This window comes from Leptopilina heterotoma, unplaced genomic scaffold, assembly GCF_015476425.1.
Source record: "Leptopilina heterotoma isolate Lh14 unplaced genomic scaffold, ASM1547642v1 Lhet_384, whole genome shotgun sequence".
Lineage (NCBI taxonomy): Eukaryota > Metazoa > Arthropoda > Insecta > Hymenoptera > Figitidae > Leptopilina > Leptopilina heterotoma.
This window is the reverse complement of record NW_025111057.1, coordinates 1,141,457-1,159,479: the sequence shown is the minus strand read 5'-3', so window position 1 is coordinate 1,159,479 and position 18,023 is coordinate 1,141,457. Positions and strand designations below refer to the sequence as shown.

Below are 18,023 nucleotides of genomic sequence, written 5' to 3'. Positions count from 1 at the left end.
CGCATTTCTATGATCAGTGCTATCGCACTATTTCCTGTATGCGCGCCATCTGTTACTTCCTGTTTCTTTACTTTTACTTTTACTCTCTTGTGTTTGCGCTCTGTATCGATAACGAGTATAAATAAACAAACATATAATTTGTGTTTAATAGAACTACTGTTGTTATATTTATTTCAACTATATAATCTATCAGGTTATGTGCCCACCCACGATTCCACTGTGCTAGTGCTTAATATCTAAAAAATGAGTGAGGATAAAGTTATTGTAAAAGATCAACACGTGGTGAGAAATGACGAAACTCAACAAGTTGTTGGTGAGTACGAATTTTTCTTTATTTGCGAAAGTGCGTGTTGAAATCTAAAAAGAAAAGAAGAAAAATAAATACGTATATAGCTAAGATTTGAAATCAAGCATAAAAAAAAATAAAAAATAATAATAATAATAATATAAAATAAATAAATAATGTTTACGTGAATATAAAAAAAATGGTGGCGTGTAAATAGTGATTTAACGACGGGTGTAATTTTTTTTTGTAAAGCAGTAAATCTGATTAAAGAAAGTTTGATGAGTTCGAAATATAAAAAAAAAAGACAACAACTTAAAATCAAATACTGTTGAAAATTATATTAATTTCGCATGAAAAGGTGTGAATAGAGCCGGCCGGCAAAAACATGTGCGAAAGGGGGGTTGTCCGTAAAATAGAATAACCAGTACTGAGTTAAAGTGAGACGGAGATATAATGCGACAAGCGGCCATTTTTATCTCCGAATTGCTCACGTGACTAAATTCAAAAATAACTAATTTGAATTTTTTTTTAAGCGGATGAGTTATCGTACTTATGGAAAAATATTCGAGACATTTTCAAATTAGATGAACTCCATCGAGGAGAACAAGTGAAAATTGTCATAGAAGGAGAATTGCTGAATCTGTATATGCAAAAAGGAAACATTTACAGAACTGGTGAGTTCAAATTTGAAAAATATTTGATTATTAAGATGAGATAATTATTTATAAGACGAGTAAAAGTAAAATTAATTTATTTGTATAGAATTTATAAACATAATTATGAAACTTTAAACAAAGTTACAACAGAGTTAATAATATTTTAATTTTTCTTTAATATTGTAATAAATTAAATTCTATACTAATCCGAGAGGTTGACTTGGAATCAGAAACTTGATGTTCGGTAATGTGAACTTGTCAACTTAAGTGTGAACATAAGTGATCTTGATGTTCGGACTCTTACGTTCATACTAGTCTTAAAGAGTAGGCACACTTGATGTTCGGTGGACTAATCTTGAGATAAGGTTGTAATACTAATAATTATTTTTTCTCATACAGAGAAACGGATGTTACCACAAGCGCAATGGGAGGCGCTTCAATCCTGGTATGAAGAAAAAAATTTGGCTGATCAAATAGCTGAAATGCCAGAAATAACCGCCTCGGATTTCGAAAATAGTAAGAGTGATGGTGAGATACCTAGTGAAGAGGATGAAGTGGATTTAATAGATGAGAATAAAATAGAGAAAAAGATGGGTCACGAAAACGATGGGAAAGATGAGAAAAGAGAGAAAAATGACGAGAGAAATGTAATAAAGACGAGCGAGCTCCATAATAAGGATGAAAAAATAATCACAGGTAAACCGAAAATAATAAGCAATATTATAACAAAAGAATACTCCCATTTAAGATGTGTTACAAAAAATAATGTCAAACCAAATATTGTTAATACAACTAATGATTATAAAGAAAAAATTTTAATTTCAGTACAAGAACGCATAAATCAACAAGAAAGAAAAATGTACCAATTAATGGATGCAATCACCAAATTTTGTGAATCCTCCAAAGTAGCTTTTACCAATGTTAATGAAATGATGATACAAGTTTCGAATGATTTAAAAGAAATTAAAAGAGAGATGAAAAATGAACATATTGTGACAGAGTTGGTTAAAGTAATAAAAGAGGATTTGGGGAAACAAATTGAAAAAGTAAATGATGTGTTAGGTGTGGTAAAAGATGTGTTAAATATAAAAAGAACTGTATCGAAATCATTACATGACGTTGAAAAATCGAATACGCAAAAATCAACAGAAACGACAAATGAGGTAAATTCGTCAGTTGATCCGGGTGCTGCATCAGTTTCAAACAATTTCACAGAAAATAGTTTAAAAAAATTAATTAAAGATCAGTTTGAAAAATTAAATAACGGTGAGACAATAAAGTTAAACGAAAATAAAAGTTTAAATGACACAGTGAAACTTGAAATAATTAATAAATCCAGTGGGGTAAAAAGAGATTATAAGCTTAACAGTAACATGAAATATGAACATTTCTATGATTATTTCTCCTCAGAACTAAGGTCACACGACTTATTGCATATTATAGATAATAGTATTGAACTTGATTCCATAGATGCGAAAATTTTAAAAGAACAAAAATTCAAAGTCAGGGACATCTTAATTAATCATTTAGATCAATTTTATCATTCCAAAGTCATGCATTACCAAGATCCTGTAGAGATAATAAATAAATTAAAAGAATTAAAAAGGTGTGAGATTAACGTCAACTCTCACACAGTCAGGAAGCAACTGTATAGTATGCAATACGTCGTTGGCAAAACATCGGCCGGGGAGTTCTGTGAAAAATTTGAGGAGACAATCAGGAATTACGAAAATTCACCTGGTGCAGCTGCTCTGTCTGAAGCCGAAAAACGTGATGCATTCTACAATGCCGTAATGATTTCTGTGCCGACGATTCAGACCATAGAATTTGTTACAAAAAATTCAAAAGGCCGAGGAACAAGTTACGATGAGTTGAAACTTCTTGTTCTCCAAGATGAGGCTAACAGAAAACAAGCTAAAGATGAGAAGAAAGAAGTGAGATCAGCTATGTTTGCCAGAAAGGAGACAATTAGGTGTTACGAGTGCCAAGACATAGGGCACATAGGGGTTAACTGTCCTAATAAAGGAAAAGGTAAGCTATGTTATAAGTGCAATCGCTTTGGCGACCACATAGCAGCAGAATGTCCCTATGCGCCGTCTACTTCAGGACGAGGATCAGGACGAGGAAATACCAGTTTCTACAAATCAAGCAACAACACATCTCGAGGCTCAACTGGTTATCAAAGACGAGGCATAAAACGAAAAGAAAGCGTTGATTACGAAAATCCGATAAAAAGAGCTCGATTCAATAGCACGAGAGGTAGAGGAAAAGGAAATTTTTCTAGAGTCTTTAACAGAAGTACAAGACCAAAAGATAATTTTCAATCAAAATCACCAACTCAACTCAACGGCGGAAAGCAGACAGGTGGTAAAAACAATAAAGGTGAGTGGAAATTTAATAATCTAAATGTTGAATGTGTAAGTCCAATGGAGGTGGATTGCGACACCTTCTATACCGATTATAATAATATAATTCATAATTGTACAAATAGAGATAAATTTATTATAGACTTTTTAGCAGATTCCAGTGCTACAGAACACCTAACCAACTCGAAAATCATTTTCAAAAATTTAGATGAGACAAATTTCGGCACGATTAAATGTGCTAATAAAAATTCTTCTGCGGACTTGAAAACGGAGGGAGTGGGGAAAATTGAAGTTAATTTAAAAGATGGAAAAATTTTAGAAATAGATAAAGTTATATTTGCTGAAGCTTTAAAAGAAAATCTTATTTCACTTAGAAGATTTGTAGATATAGGTTTGAGTGTGTATTTGGACAATGAAAAAATCGATATTTTTGATCCAGTGTCCAACGAGTCTTTCTTAACAGGCGTGTATAAAAGACCTTACTGGATAATAGAACTAGAAATAAATGCAAAGAGTTTAACAGGAGAGACTAATACAAAAATCGAAAGGAAAAGAATATTTGCGAATTTAGCTGACTGTGAAACCGAAGTGAGGAAGTATATAACACGTAGTGTTACTGCAAAAGAAAAACTTAGTTCTAGTACAACAAAAGAAACCGAACAAAAAGTTTTAGATGAGACATATAAACTTATTATAGATGAGGCTGTAGGAGAAAATTTCAAAAAGAATCATATTACAAATGAAAATCCGATTAAAACAAAAATTACGTATGAACACTCAAATTTTGACACAACAATTTGGGATCGAGAGTTTCACAATGTTGATGAGTTGCCTATAATAAATTTCGATGAAGATGAGACATCTATTACTTGTAAGAGCCAAAAATTCCTAAAAAATAATAAAGCGCTTTTGTGGCACGTTCGATTTGGTCATGCTTCATTAGAGTATCTCAAAGCTATTCAAAGAAAATTTCCTGAAAATAAAGAGTTAAACGCAGCTAAGTTTGACGAGTCAATTTTAGATTGTGAAGTATGTTTGGTCTCTAAATTCAACAAGCTACCTTTTTTAAATACTCGAAAAAGAGCCATAAATCCTCTTCAAATTATTCATTCGGACGTGATGGGTCCAATTTCTCCGATTACTCACCCAAAACATTACAAATATATCTCAGTTTTTATAGACGATTATTCAAGACTTGCTATGGCTTACCCAATGAAAGCTAAAAGCGATGTTGGTCACTGTCTTGATATGTTTGTAAGAAGTGCTCGAAATCTACTGGGAAATGATGCAAAAGTGTGTTATTTACGATCAGACCAGGGAACTGAATACACGGGAGGGTATACCGTCGAAATTCTATTAAAGCTTGGTGCGGAGTTACAGTTGGCGTGTCCTGATACTCCAGAACACAACGGTGTGGCAGAACGATTCAACCAAACTATTCAAAAAAAGGTTCGATCTTATATGTACGATGCGAGATTACCAGAAAATATGTGGGATTTGTCTCTTTCAGCAGCAGTGTACGCATACAATCGTACACCACACAAATCTAATAATATGATAACCCCAATAGAAAAATTTGCACCTGATCACAGTTTTAATATTAATCAAATCAAAAGATTTGGCTGCTTAGCATACATCAAAGTCCACAGGAAAACAGGTCCAAAATTCAGAGCCGAAGGAAGACGAGTTGTGCTGGTGGGATATACTCCCACAGGCTACCAATTCCTTCGACCAGAAGATGGGAAGTTCTATGAAAGCAGAGAGGTGCGATTTAATGAAAAAGTGGTATATGGAGACATTTTCTCAAAAAGCGATATTAAGGATTTTCCACATTCTAATGAAGAAATCGACAAGAGAAAATGGTTCCTAGAATTCAAAAAGAATGAGAAACAAACAGATGAGACTTTAAATTTGGAGAGTGAAACAAAAAAGAGAAAACGAGGTAGACCAAAGAAAAATGAAACAATAGTTATTAATCCTGAATCTGAAAGTGATATGAATTTGGGAAATAATTTGATAGAAGACACAAGTTTTACTAAACTAAACTTAGACGAGAATGTTGAAGTACTACTTGCTGTTTGTCCTGATGAGAAAAAAGAAAAGGAATTTGATAAAGTTAATGACGAAATCTTTCATGCATTGTTGGCAGATATTAATTTAGATCCTATAAATTACAAGGATGCCATGCAATCAAAAGATAAAAACTCTTGGAAATTAGCGATTGATGATGAGCTGAAATCTTTGGAAGAAAATAAAGTCTGGAAAGAAGTGGATCGTCCGACTAACATGAAAAATGGACAAAAACCGAACATAATCGATTCAAGATGGGTTTTTAAAAGAAAATCAGAAACAGGTGATTCAATTCGATTTAAAGCTAGGCTTGTGATTAGAGGTTTCAAAGATAAAAATATCTATGAACTACAAGAAACCTATGCTCCTGTATCTAGACTACCATTAGTAAGGTCTGTGATCGCAATTATAAACAAACATGAATTAGAAGTGTGCCAATTAGACGTGAAAACGGCCTTTCTAAACGGTATAATTGATGAAGAGATATATATGGAAATCCCAGAAGGTACACATCATAATGAAAAGGAGAGGAAAGAAAAAGTATGTAAATTACAACGAGCCTTGTACCCACATAGCACAATAGTATGAGGTAAGGTTATGTTGAGTACTAATCGTAAGGCTCATAAGGTTACACGATATTGCTGTGGTAGACCTGAGGTGAACTAAAAACTTCCGCCATGGAGGTAAGGTTACATGTTAGGGTGTGGTGACTATATATGTTAAGGTTGAGGTAAGGTTACACGTTAAGGTTGAGGTAACGTTACATGTTAAGGTTGAGGTAAGGTTACACGTTAAGGTTGAGGTAACGTTACATGTTAAGGTTGAGGTAAGGTTACATGTCAAGGTTGAGGTAACGTTACATGTTAAGGTTGAGGTAAGGTTACATGTCAAGGTTGAGGTAAGGTAATTATTAAGTTGTAAGGTTGAGGTAAGGTTGTAATAAGTTTACCAGTTATGGAAAATATTGAAAAAATAATTAATAAATAAATATTTAATTAAAATGTTAAGTTTGTTGCTCTTCTCTATTTTGGAAACCTGACATGAAGCAGAAAATTTTGAAAACTTTGGGGGGACTGGGATTCGAACCCGGGATCGACGCGCATAAACCTATCATTCTAACTAACTGAGCTAAGTAGAGAACTGGCAGAAGGAAAATTAATGTTGCCTTTAAGGTGAACCAAAAAGATGATTAACTCCTTAAAGGCAACATTTATTTTCCTTCTGCCAGTTCTCTACTTAGCTCAGTTAGTTAGAATGATAGGTTTATGCGCGTCGATCCCGGGTTCGAATCCCAGTCCTCCCAAATTTGTTTTCAAAATTTTCTGCTTCATGTCAGGTTTCCAAAATAGAGAAGAGCAACAAACTTAACATTTTAATTGAATATTTATTTATTAATTATTTTTTCAATATTTTCCATAACTGGTAAACTTATCACAACCTTACCTTAACCTTACCTCAACCTTACAACTTAATAATTACCTTACCTCAACCTTGACATGTAACCTTACCTCAACCTTAACATGTAACGTTACCTCAACCTTAACATGTAACGTTACCTCAACCATAACGTGTAACGTTACCTCAACCTTAACATGTAACCTTACCTCAACCTTAAAATGTAACGTTACCTTAACCTTAACGTGTAAGGTTACCATGGCCTTATCATATATAGTCACGACACCCTAACGTGTAACCTTACCTCCATGGCGGAAGTTTTTAGTTCACCTTAGGTCTACCACAGCAATATCGTGTAACCTTATGTGCCTTACGATTAGTATTCAACATAACCTTACCTCATACTATTGTGCTATGTGGGTATGGACTGCGAATTAGTCCAAAGAAATGGAATGACAGATTTACAAAAGTAGCTCTAGGCTTAGGTTTAAAAAATTCTGACTCAGAACCATGCCTTTTCATTTGGAGAGAAGGAGAGAAATTCTTAATCTTGTTGTTGTATGTAGATGATATTTTATTGGCGAGTAACGATAAAATAAAACTAAAAGAAGTAAATGAAAGATTAAAAGGAGAATTCAAAATGACTGTCATCGGTGAGCCCAAAGAATACTTGGGAATAACTATTAAAAGAGACAAGGCGAGAAAAATCATAGAATTGAACCAAGAAAAATTTATTGACAAAATTTTGATAAAGTTCGGTTTTGATGCGTCTTATCCACAGAGAACACCCATGAACACAAATCAAGTTACTAACCGGGAAAGGAAATTAAGAGAGACCGATTTTAATGATGAGATTTTGAAATTGACAAAAACTAAGGAAAAGGTTCCATATCGAGAAGCGGTTGGAAGTCTACTGTATCTGGCAGGCGCGACAAGACCAGACATATCATATACTGTAAATGTATTGAGTAGACACCAAGTTAATCCAACAGAGGACGATTGGAATATGGTAAAAAGGGTGTTCAGATACCTGAAAGGTACCAAATCATTAGGCTTGAGATATTTAGGAAATTCAGAAGGAATCCAAGCATTCTCTGACGCGAGTTTTGGCGATTGCAAAAACTCGTTGACGACCTGCGGATTTTTGATTCAACTATACGGTGATACCATAGCTTGGAAAACCCATAAACAATCTTACGTGGCTTTGTCTACTTGCCATGCAGAATATGTAGCGATGAGTGAGGCAAGCCAAGAATTGCTATCGATGTACAATTCTTTGAATTTGATTTTAACTGAAACTCTGAACCCAATTACGTTGTGGTGTGATAACAAAGCTGCATGTGTGAGTGCAGAAACAAATGGTGGAAATAAACTACGACACATAGTAGAAGTAAAAATCCATCACATAAAAGAATGTGTCAAAAGAAAATTAATTTCAGTAAAATGGATCAGATCAAAAGATCAACTAGCCGATATATTTACAAAACCACTGTCATTTGACCTCCACAAGTATTTAGTTAATAAGCTTATGAATGTAAATGTTTAATCTTAATTTTTATTCTGTTCACAGGAAATAACTAAAGAAAAGCACAGTATCAAAGATGAGAATCAATATAAATAAAATGAGAATACTACGAACCAGATTTATCGTTGTGTTATTATTATTATTATTAAAATAAAATATTATTAAGAAATGTTAGAGAGGTCGGGAGGGAGTGTTAGAAGTTCGCGCCCTCTCCTAACGCATGCGCATTCTATGATCATTTCTATGATCTATGATCAGTGCTATCGCACTATTTCCTGTATGCGCGCCATCTGTTATTTCCTGTTTCTTTACTTTTACTTTTACTCTCTTGTGTTTGCGCTCTGTATCGATAACGAGTATAAATAAACAAACATATAATTTGTGTTTAATAGAACTACTGTTGTTATATTTATTTCAACAATATAATCTATCAGTTAAAAATAATTTTTATTTATATTTCAACATTATATTTGTTTTTCATGAACTCAGATTCTTTACAAGTAATTATTATGTATGCTAAATATTCATTTTAATCTAAATTCAAAAATAATATCCGTTTTTACGTAACAATTAGAGTTTGCGAGATAGTTTATAACTTTTTTAATTAAACATTTTTTATAATGAATTTTAGATATTTGTAATCATGAAACATCACAGATTAAAATTTTTTTGTTTTGAAAATTAAATTATTTAAATTGTAAACTTTTTAAGCCATAAAATTATAATCCCATACAACAATAGGCTTTCGGGTCTATTGTTAAAGCAGGGGTTGCAATATAATTTTAAAATTTAACGGGAATTTCTTTGAAAATTTTGGTAACCTTTTTTTATTTTCACTTCCAAACTGTTAACAATGGTTTGTTGACATAACCTACATTTGAAACTATTATTAAAGAACTTTAAAAATGTCTACTGAAACATTAAAAAAACGGACTGAAATTGTACTGGAGGCCAGTACAATTTCAGTACTTTTTCAGTACATTCTTCCGGCAGGGTAAGCCTACGTTTTTGGGTCGCTGAAACCAAAAAAGACTACCAAAATAAAATCCTTTCCACCCTCAACCCCCGTAACACCTCCATCCCTACTAAAAAAATAATGAGGAATCAAGACAAAACATCAGAATTCTGATTATTCGTCAGATTTTCTGATGCTTCTTCTTGACTCTGATGATTTGTCATTTTTCTGATTATTTCTGACAGAATATTTAGTATGGATTTGATGTTTTGTGAGAACTCTATCAGCTTCTCACTTCACTTCACAAACCAGGCTGACCATACTTGAAGCGTATCTTTTAATTTCTTCAAAATGAAGTTTCTTAGAATAAATTTTAGATATTTGGAATCATGAAAAATCACAGATTTTGAATTTTTAAATTATAAACTTCAATTAGTTAAATTAAAAAAATTCATGTCATAAAATTTTTGTTTGAAAAATCATAAACCTTCAGAACAATGCCTTTTTTTCCCACTCGACTCAACTCAGTCACAATGACCGATTTGATACGCACCTTTCTTTAACAATAGATTTTCCGAATCTATTGTCATGATTTTAAAACAAAAATTTAATAACATTAAAATTTTGCATTTTAACTAATTCAACTTTGTAACATAAAAATTTAGAATCTATGGTATTTTATGATTCCAAATATCTAAAATTTATTTTAAAAAACATTTGTTAAAATAAATTATAAGGTTTGGGTGATAATTGAAAAAAAGATTTTTAAAATAAATTTTAGATATTTGGAATCGTAAAATACCATAGATTCTAAATTTTTATGTTACAAAGTTGCATTAGTTAAAATGCAGAAGTTTTAAGCTATAAAATTCTTGTTTTAAAATCATCACAATAGACTCGGAAATCTATTGTTAAAGAAAGGTGCGTAGCGAATTGGTCATTGTGACTGAGTTGAGTCTAGTGGGCAAAAAAGGCATTGTTCTGAAGGTTTATGATTGTTTAAATAAAAATTTTATTACTTGAAACTTGATCAATTTAACTAATGGAAGTTTATAATTTAAAAATTTAGAATCTGTGATATTTCATGTTTCCAAATATCTAAAATTTATTCTGAATACCTTCATTTTGAAGAAATTATAAGCTATCTCGTGAACTATAACTGATATGTAAAAACTGATATCATTTTTGAATTTTAAGCCAAGAGAGTATAAGGTATACGTAAAACAGTCTTCAAAATAATCTGAGTTTATAAACATTAAATATAATGTTGACATAAACAAAAATTATTTTAAACATTAAAAAATGTATAATGGTTTTTCGATTTTATACCTAAGTTATAAAAGGCGTGACGACCTTTTTACATAAAGGAACACAAGAATACATCCCCAAAAAAGATTTTTTGCTATGCTATAAAAAAATTCGGTGGCAGTCATAAAAGTTTTCATGATTCTTGGCAGTATTTTGAAGGGTTCTATGTCTTTTTCATGTTTTTGAGCTGCAATTGTAAGAAAAACTGCTCAAAAACACCAGAAATTCTAATTATTTTTCTGATGTTCTGTCATTATTTTTTTAGTAGGGCAGGGTGGAAATGGCAATTTAAATTTTTACCTAAAGTCGAGTGCAGTGTCTGATCCTATGTTTTGTGAGGCGCTGAAACTGAAAAACACCACAAAAAATAAATTTATCTCCTTATTCTCCCTTAAACTTACTTACTACCTTGAGAAGGATTAAAGATGTCTGTTTTATGAAAATTCGATAGCAAAAAACCTCAGCTTTCGTTCAAGAAGTTGAAATTCCAACTTAGGACATTTCACGTAAAATGCCTCATATATGACGTTTCATGGAGAAAAAGACTTCACGCGACAAAAAAATTAAACTCAGTATTTGTAGCGCAATGTCCCTTTCACCGTTAAGCATCATATAAGCACACCCCACACGAATTTTCATAAAAGAGACAACTTTAACCCTTCTCAGGGTAGTTAGGAAGTTTTAGGGGGGAAGAAAGAGATAAATTTATTTTTTTTGGTGTTTTTCTGTTTCAGACATAGAATCAGACATACGGAAAAAAAAGTACGTGAAATTTTCATTGACTCGGTACTTGACTTTTGGATACGACACAAAATATTAAAAACAGTCTAGTACTTTTGCATGAGAGTTTCAAAAGCAGTTAATGAAAATTTCTAGTACCTTGCTTGGGAATTTCATTGACTTTAAAAAAAATTGTAAAATAAAAAAAATAATTTCCACTTGTTCACAAAGTTTTTCTGAAATTCACTCATTCATTCACATATTTGGATAATTAATCACACAAACAAAGAACAATTATTGTATCACTTTTCGACGTTCGTCAACACTTATGAACCAACCCATAACACACACAATATTTTTGAAAGTCAATTCTTGAAGACAAATATATATTGACACTATTTGTTTTTCATAAAATAATAGTATATTCATATCTGAAATTAACACAAATGGAAACAGACGATCAGCTGGCATTTACCTTGGGTAGAAACGGTAGAAAGGCGCAACGCACACTGCGCATGCTCTACAGAATTTTCAAGTGCAGTCAACAAATCTTTCACGTACTTTATAAAACTGGACAAATGACTTTTCGTTAAAATTTAAAAAACACTGTTGCCCATACTAGTACTAGAATAACTCTAGGACTTTTCTATATTTTCTAATAAAAAGTATATGATACAGCCTTGTATTTTGTGTCCTATCCAAAAGTCAAGCACTTTCAAGGAAGGATTCACGTACTTTTTTTCCGTGCACCGCACTCGACTTTAAGTCAAAATTTAAATTGCAACCTCCACCATGGGGGTTATTGTATCTAAGGTCCTTTTCACCGTGGAGCGTCACATATATTGTTCAAAAAGTTGTGCAGGATTTTAAAAATAATATTAATAACTTATAATGGATAATACAGAGGCGATATTTTTTGAGAAACCACACTTTTAATAAAAATGGAGAGCAATCAAACATTGATTAATTAATAAAAATAAATTATTTGTATTTAGTAATGAATAAAGCTCACTGAACTTTGATTTTTTTAAATTCTCCTTAAATGTTCTGTTTTTGTGTAAATGCTGAGCATATTCTAGAAAGCATTTTTGCTCAACATATGTGACGCTCCACTAGAAAAGGGACCTTATTTACTCTTATCATGAGGTCCCTTTTCTCGTGGAGCGTCACATATATATATATATATTCTCGAGAATTTAAGAACTCTATGTACGTACCTTTAGAGAAAGCGATTGTAAACCAGCGATCTAGGCTTTAAGGAAATTTTAGAGAAAGGTGCTTCTATACCTCCGGTGGATTGGTCAAGCAATCGGCTTGATGAATTTTCACGGTCGGAAAATGTACATACTTTCATGGCGGGTATTTTTGAATAAGTAAATGTTGAAATGGTTTTTACTTGAAAATTTATTTTAAAAAATGATTTTATCATAAGTAGAAATTCTTTTGAAAGTAATGTTAAAAAACATGTTTTATTTCAAAAGTTATCAAATTTTAATTCAAAATGTTTTAATTTTCCAATGAAGTGTAAAAAGCCTAATGTTTTTGAAATGCTAGTACAGACGGTACAGACTGTTTGTTATGAATAGTGTTCTAAGTCGGTTATATTACCCAGAGAATATTACCGAGAACGAGAATATTACCGAGAATATAACCGACGATTAAATTCTCTGAGAATTTAAGAGAACGTGACATAACCTCACTTTTGTCATTGCTCTGTGGTAAATTCGATTGTCCGACGTTGTGTTTTTATTTAGTAGTTGTTATTTTGTTTATTTAAGTGACTATATATTTAAAGATTTAAAAAATGACAAAACCAAAGAGTGTAAAATGGAAATATTTTAAAAGCAATGAATACAAAAACAATTAAATTCTTCTGTAAATTTTGTAAATAATAATATGCCACAAATGCTATATATTAAAGGTACTTGCACAGCTCTACTGACTGCAGGTTGTCATGGTAACACATAAGAGTAAGAGAGTCAGAAAATTCAAATTAAATGGTTTTTCTCTCTTAAGGTACACTCTCACCTCACTGTCTGCCTGCCTGCGCAGACAGGCGCCATAAGAGTGAGAGAGAAAAAACATTTAATTTGAATTTTCTGACTCTCTTACTCTTATGTGTTACCATGTCAACCTGCAGGCAGGCAGGCAGGCAGTAGGAGCTGTGCTAGCGCCTTTACTCTCGCAGCAGAGCTGACAGAGAGCCTTTATTCACAAATAATTTCAAAATATTTATTTTAAAAAATTTTTAATTCATTGTATATAATGTTAAATATATTACTTATTCTTTATTTATATATGTCTATATTCAAAAGTATCTAAACTTTTATTCGTACTAAGTTACGCATATTTTATAAACCTTATAAATGTAAATGACATTAAATTTTTAACTTAAAAAATATGTGGTTTTACTTTTTTTTATTTACATAAATAACTTAAAGAATTCTTTTAGATAAAAGTAATCATCGCAATTGTGCTGAAATATATGTATTTATATTAATAAAAATAATAAATATACATTATTTAAATAAATAAACTTAAATTCTCAATATTCTCTTAAATTCTCTTATAGTCTCTTAAAAGAATTAAATTACCGTAATTTCCTTAGGGAAATTACCCCAACTTAAATTCTCGAGAATTTAAGAACACTATTCAAAATACATAGGAGTCGGACTGGGGTGGTTCAGTGTTGACATAGATGAAAAGTGTGGTTATGTCAAGGTAAATATTACATAGTTTAAACAGTGTTAATTTTAAAAGCAAATTTATTTATTTGCAATTGTGATATTATTTAGATTTTCAAAATAATTTAATAATATATTTATGAAAAGGGAAAAATTTTGCGAAAATGGTTAAGAAGAATTGTGTTTATAACTAGAGTATATTTACATACCGTAGAAGGATAGAAGAGACTAATGTTTTTAGACTCTTTTTCTTTCTTTACATCCTGGCACACAACACGACATTTTTTTAAATAAAATAAATAAATAATTTTTAAAACGAAATGTATTATATATGTATCTCACTAAGACCGGCTAAATGTAAACATTAGATATTACATCTCACTCGCACAATTTTTACGAGAAACAGAAGTTAAGTTAAATTTGATTGGCACTATACTGGCGAGAAACAGAGACACAACACAGCTTATGCGCATGATCACCTTATTTGGTGGTCGACTAGAACGCATCGAACCTGGCACTTTTCGTGCATATTTCTCAGACATTTTCAAAGCGCTATCTGCACAGAGTTCGGTCTCCTTACTCTTCCTTCCTGTGTTTTACCAAAAGAGAAGGTGACAATAAAGTCCAACGCACAATAGGTTCGCGAAAGTCGTTCGCGAACGAGACACATGAGATAGACAAGGACACAAATATATCTCTGTCCTTTTCTAACTCATGCTTTGCGTTCGCGAACGACTTTCGCGAACCTATTGTGCTTAGGCCTTTATATTATGGCAGACACAAACTATGTAGTTATAAGAAATTTCAATCTTATACGGAAGCGCCTACCCGCCACCTCGAGGCACTGAGGCATAAACTAGTGGTAAAGCAGTTTTAGCGAGGCATACACGCATATAGGCCTGTAGGCCTACTTGCCTTTGTGCTTTGTTCATGTTTTGTTAGTGGACTGACAATTTTGACAAAGTTAAAATTATAAATATTCAATACTTTTCAAACAAAAATTTTAAATAGTTTTAACCTATTCGACACATTATAAGTGATATATGTAAAAAAATAAATATATTTTGTGAAATTTATTTGATTTCCTTTGCGACAAGGTAAGTTACATTATGCATAATTTTAAGGTTATGGTTGTGTTTGTTACATGTGATGAATTTTATTAATAATAATAATAATAATAATATTTATCATTATTTACATTTTCTATGTGATTCAATGTTTATATAAAAAAATTTAATTTGTTTACTCGACAAATGGTACGCCCTCGACAATTGATGCATTTATCCTACTTTTAAGTTTCTCTATTTCCAAAATGTATTTTAAAAATTTGTTGGTCAAATTAAAATTTTTTTCCTATTAAAAGTTTCACTTCTCAACAGAACACAACTTCATGTTATTGTTATATTGGAAAATTTTAATAATAAATTCCACATTCTACATACACTTTTTTCAATGAAAATGTAATTTTTCATAGTACATTAAAATAATAATAATAATAATTTAATCAATAATAAATAAAATTCATCACATGTAACAAACACAACCATAACCTTAAAATTATGCATAATGTAACTTACCTTGTCGCAAAGGAAATCAAATAAATTTCACAAAATATATTTATTTTTTTACATATATCACTTATAATGTGTCGAATAGGTTAAAACTATTTAAAATTTTTGTTTGAAAAGTATTGAATATTTATAATTTTAACTTTGTCAAAATTGTCAGTCCACTAACAAAACATGAACAAAGCACAAAGGCAAGTAGGCCTACAGGCCTATATGCGTGTATGCCTCGCTAAAACTGCTTTACCACTAGTTTATGCCTCAGTGCCTCGAGGTGGCGGGTAGGCGCTTCCGTATAAGATTGAAATTTCTTATAACTACATAGTTTGTGTCTGCCATAATATAAAGGCCTAAGCACAATAGGTTCGCGAAAGTCGTTCGCGAACGCAAAGCATGAGTTAGAAAAGGACAGAGATATATTTGTGTCCTTGTCTATCTCATGTGTCTCGTTCGCGAACGACTTTCGCGAACCTATTGTGCGTTGGACTTTATTGTCACCTTCTCTTTTGGTAAAACACAGGAAGGAAGAGTAAGGAGACCGAACTCTGTGCAGATAGCGCTTTGAAAATGTCTGAGAAATATGCACGAAAAGTGCCAGGTTCGATGCGTTCTAGTCGACCACCAAATAAGGTGATCATGCGCATAAGCTGTGTTGTGTCTCTGTTTCTCGTAAAAATTGTGCGAGTGAGATGTAATATCTAATGTTTACATTTAGCCGGTCTTAGTGAGATACATATATAATACATTTCGTTTTAAAAATTATTTATTTATTTTATTTAAAAAAATGTCGTGTTGTGTGCCAGGATGTAAAGAAAGAAAAAGAGTCTAAAAACATTAGTCTCTTCTATCCTTCTACGGTATGTAAATATACTCTAGTTATAAACACAATTCTTCTTAACCATTTTCGCAAAATTTTTCCCTTTTCATAAATATATTATTAAATTATTTTGAAAATCTAAATAATATCACAATTGCAAATAAATAAATTTGCTTTTAAAATTAACACTGTTTAAACTATGTAATATTTACCTTGACATAACCACACTTTTCATCTATGTCAACACTGAACCACCCCAGTCCGACTCCTATGTATTTTGAATAGTGTTCTTAAATTCTCGAGAATTTAAGTTGGGGTAATTTCCCTAAGGAAATTACGGTAATTTAATTTTTTTAAGAGACTATAAGAGAATTTAAGAGAATATTGAGAATTTAAGTTTATTTATTTAAATAATGTATATTTATTATTTTTATTAATATAAATACATATATTTCAGCACAATTGCGATGATTACTTTTATCTAAAAGAATTCTTTAAGTTATTTATGTAAATGAAAAAAAGTAAAACCACATATTTTTTAAGTTAAAAATTTAATGTCATTTACATTTATAAGGTTTATAAAATATGCGTTACTTAGTACGAATAAAAGTTTAGATACTTTTGAATATAGACATATATAAATAAAGAATAAGTAATATATTTAACATTATATACAATGAATTAAAAATTTTTTAAAATAAATATTTTGAAATTATTTGTGAATAAAGGCTCTCTGTCAGCTCTGCTGCGAGAGTAAAGGCGCTAGCACAGCTCCTACTGCCTGCCTGCCTGCCTGCAGGTTGACATGGTAACACATAAGAGTAAGAGAGTCAGAAAATTCAAATTAAATGTTTTTTCTCTCTCACTCTTATGGCGCCTGTCTGCGCAGGCAGGCAGACAGTGAGGTGAGAGTGTACCTTAAGAGAGAAAAACCATTTAATTTGAATTTTCTGACTCTCTTACTCTTATGTGTTACCATGACAACCTGCAGTCAGTAGAGCTGTGCAAGTACCTTTAATATATAGCATTTGTGGCATATTATTATTTACAAAATTTACAGAAGAATTTAATTGTTTTTGTATTCATTGCTTTTAAAATATTTCCATTTTACACTCTTTGGTTTTGTCATTTTTTAAATCTTTAAATATATAGTCACTTAAATAAACAAAATAACAACTACTAAATAAAAACACAACGTCGGACAATCGAATTTACCACAGAGCAATGACAAAAGTGAGGTTATGTCACGTTCTCTTAAATTCTCAGAGAATTTAATCGTCGGTTATATTCTCGGTAATATTCTCGTTCTCGGTAATATTCTCTGGGTAATATAACCGACTTAGAACACTAATTTTGAAGGAAAAATATGTCAGCTTAGTGGTTTGCGTTTTCATGTGCCAAAAAGTAACACGTGATGGCGCTGTTCTCAACACTCGCTCAAAATTCACTAAAGCAATAGAAAAATATCATACAAACGAATAAATTATTTGTTTTTATAATGAAATCTTGTTGTTAGTGATGTTAAAAATACACGATAAGAAATAATATTGTATTTTTAACTCATTAAAGATGATAGAACAATTGAATAATTAGTATGAAAATACATAAATGTGTTGTACAATAAACTGATGACTTTCGTTTAAATCGTTTAAATTATCAGATAAACTGATTTATAA

General features: G+C 31.5%; 1 protein-coding gene across 6 annotated transcripts in view; it reads right to left on the bottom strand.

The window, feature by feature from the left end:
• Positions 1–18,023, bottom strand: part of LOC122505994 (electron transfer flavoprotein regulatory factor 1) — a 100,890-nt gene that overhangs the window by 71,977 nt on the left and 10,890 nt on the right. The window contains exon 1 of one of the 6 annotated variants that reach the window (XM_043617930.1): positions 14,175–14,517. The exons of the other annotated variants lie outside the window; for them this stretch is intronic. The gene's annotated coding sequence lies outside the window, so the exon portion shown is untranslated. Of the gene's footprint in view, positions 1–14,174; positions 14,518–18,023 lie in introns of those variants that run through there. 6 annotated transcript variants of the gene reach the window in all.